At 42.6% G+C, this 3,464-nt stretch overlaps 1 pseudogene; it reads left to right on the top strand.

Annotated features, from left to right (window-relative positions):
• Nucleotides 1-1,110: 1,110 nt before the first annotated feature.
• Nucleotides 1,111-3,464, top strand: part of LOC121926059 — a 2,677-nt pseudogene continuing 323 nt past the window's right edge.

The raw sequence follows: 3,464 nt of genomic DNA, 5'->3' as shown, positions 1-3,464 counted from the left end.
CGCATAAGCTCTCTTTCTTTCCTGGTATGGAGGTGAATTGCTTGGCTTGGGGAAAGCAGCTTTACTCATCTTTACATCTATCCATCTTTCTATAAAAGTACTCACAGACAATATTTGTTTCACAGAGTCCAATGGAAATGGCTGCCTTCTCTTCCTCTGATTGCCTATTGTTTCCAGATGCCAGCCTGTAGCTTTGATAGCTTGAGGTTGTTGTGTATATGGTAGTTATGAGATGTGAATGGTGAAGGCAGTTATTCTGAAAACCAGGATTTTGTAAGGGGTACATGTCAGGGATTTCTATTCTTGGCAAAAACCATGGAGATGTTGATAAATTTCTTCTTAAAATAGATGTCTACCTGTCCATAGAAGGTGCACATTTGTTTTACTGACAAGGCTCAATAAATCCCAACCCCATGTTCCCTGGATTGTGTGACATGACTACCACAACCAAAAGTAGTCAAGCTCAAAAACATCAGTGTGCATGTTCTGGGGGCCCCCCCTCTCCAGATTCATTAATGCAATCTATTCCACAGCAGAAATGGGATGCACTGCAGAGCTCATAGTATCAGAGTCATGGAGCAGTTCTCTCTGCTGAAATTTGTCTGGACACTTCTGGCAGGTTTTTTTTCCACACTAAACACTATCATCTGAATGATAAGACACACTATTTTTGGCAATGGGTCTTGTGAAATTGTTGGGAAATGAATTAGATGATCACCCTGTTATTCTGAGTTTTATAGTTGCAGTCATGACTGAACAATGACACATTGTTCTCATCAGCAGGATTCAAAAACATGTTTTAAAAATGCTCATTCTTTGTAAGGACATAAAATAAAGATTTTTCTTTTAACACATTTAAAAATAAGTTTGATCCTTTTATGATTGTTATTTGTAATTAAACATGAAGCAGGTAACATGATCTCACCTTTTAACTGGATAGCCAGGTAAGAATCATGCAAAGGGTTAAGATAACAGAAATCAGCTTACAAAAAGGAAATAGAAAGGAGGAAGTGACTGGATTTCAGAGAAAGTGGCTTCAAGCTCTTCTTTTCTTTTTGGTAAATTAAAGGCTTTTTCCTCTTTCTTACTCACTCTCTCTTTTGAGAGAGAGAGAGAGTGACAGGGCAGAGAAGGGAATGGCCAAGGAAGTGACAAAGGAAGGCATTGCCATCCTTACAGCTGGAAGATCTGAAGACTGAACTCCAAAGAGGTATGAATAACTGAAACATTTAGGTAGATGAAATAGGAAATTTCCTCCTGCACATCTTATTTTTTGGTGTTTTGAAAACCCCTTTGACTGTGAGATGAGTTATTTTCTGCAAGTGAAAGATAATATCCAAGGAAGCAATTCCTTGCATTTGCACACTGTATAATTGTTTGTAACACCCAGGACCCTTGTATTGAATGTATTTTTCTTTCCTTTAAATGAAATATCCCTGGAGGTATTTTTGCAATCTAAGGAGGGAGGTGGATCCATACAGTATAGGATGTCAAAATCAATTAGTTGAGGGTACCCACATTTGGGTGGGGTGGAGGGTATAATTCAGTTGAACACCTGGGACAATTAAATCTCTAGTTTTTTGTGGGCTTTTCGGGCTATGTGGCCATGTTCTAGCAGAGTTTCTTTCTGACGTTTCGCCAGCATCTGTGGCTGGCATCTTCAGAGAATGCTTTGCCTGGAAAAATTGGGTGTATATATAGAGCCTGGGAATGCAGGAGTGGTTTGCATGTGTATTGTTCTGTGTTGATGGCTGGCCTCAGCCTGGGAGGCTAATGCAAAAGAGGATTAGTGTCTGCTAATTGGTGATCATTATCTGCTGGGAAAGCCCCTGATCACCAATTAGCAGACATTAATCTTCTTTTGCATTAGCCTCCCAGCCTGAGGCCAGCCACCAACACAGAACAATACACATGCAAATCACTCCTGCATTCCCAGGCTCACACAGTATATATACATCCAATTTTTCCAGGCAAAGCATTCTCTGAAGATGCCAGCCACAGATGCTGGCGAAACGTCAGAAAGAAACTCTGCTAGAACATGTCTGCATAGCCCGAAAGACCCACAAAAAACTATAGATGCCGGCCATGAAAGCCTTCGACTTTACAATTAAATCTCTGTCTCTGGTAAAGGGAATAGAGTTTGGGAGATTTACAGGAAAGAGGATCTCCATGTGGCTCTTTGGGTGCTAAGAGTGCCTCCCCAGGGGCATCACTAGGAAGGTGGTGGGGGGGTTTCAGACCACAGCAGGTGACACCTCCAATGTGGTGTCACTCAGTGTGTTGGTGGAACTGGACTGCGTTTCAGGCCTGACAGCTCTACTGGTTGGGTGGTATAGAGAGTCTCCTCTTCCTTCAGCTCACCGAAGAGCTCTGCCAGACCTGGAAAAGGCAGTGGGCAGCAGGAACATCCCACCCACACCAGCAAGCTTATTGGTGGGAATGGGCTTACTTCTGGGTCTGGCAGCTCTGTTGGCTGGGCTGTAAAGACAGTTGTCTCCCTTTGCCACCTGGACAGCAGCTCCACCAGTCCCAGAAAAGACTGGTGAACAGAGAAGGGAGTATTTTAAAATTATGCACACTGGGTATCAAATATACTAGCCACATCACTGTGCCTTCTATTGGCAGTAACAACAGCAACTGATCGAAGGACTTAAAAATTGTAGCTTGGCAGTTTCTAGGAAACAAGGAAGGAGGTTAAATGAAGTTTTATGATCCTCACTTTCTGCACTGACAGTGCAAAGTGGTGATTCAGCCTGGACTTAATATAACTATCCTATAATTTTAATTAATTTGTTCATTGACTGTCTGTTTTGTTTGTCACTCTACCCAGGCCCAATACATTGAGGATGGCTGAAGGGTTGACCTTTGAAGGGGATCTGGCTGACCTCTTTAATGATTATAATTACACTTATGACTACACAGCCAACCCTAGCAGTGTACCAGAACCCTGCAGAGCTGGTAGAGCATCATTTGTGATCAGCTACTTTGTGGCATTCCTCTATTGCCTTGTATGCTTAGTCAGCCTGATAGGAAACTCCTTGGTGGTTCTGGTGGTCACCTATATCAAAGGAAAGAGGCCTGTAACAGATGTGTACCTTCTGAACTTAGCCATTGCCGATCTCCTGTTTGCTCTCACCTTGCCCATCTGGGCCATCTTCCGTGCTCATGAATGGATCTTTGGCACTGCCATGTGTAAAATCATCTCAGCCCTGAAGGAAATCAATTTCTACAGTGGTATCCTCCTGTTGGCCTTCATCAGCATTGACCGCTACTTGGCAATAGTTTATGCTACTCGTCAAGTTACTGAGAAGCGGCACTGGGTCAAATTTGTCTGTGTTGGCATCTGGGTGTTCTCCTTGCTGCTTTCCCTCCCTATAATTATCTTTCGTACTGTTTTACCAGCACCTAATTCTTCTGAAATGGTTTGTTATGAGAATATTGGAGGAAATGAAACAACTAAATGG

Source organism: Sceloporus undulatus, chromosome 1, assembly GCF_019175285.1.
Source record: "Sceloporus undulatus isolate JIND9_A2432 ecotype Alabama chromosome 1, SceUnd_v1.1, whole genome shotgun sequence".
Classification (NCBI taxonomy): domain Eukaryota; kingdom Metazoa; phylum Chordata; class Lepidosauria; order Squamata; family Phrynosomatidae; genus Sceloporus; species Sceloporus undulatus.
This window is presented reverse-complemented; position numbering and strand designations above follow the sequence as displayed.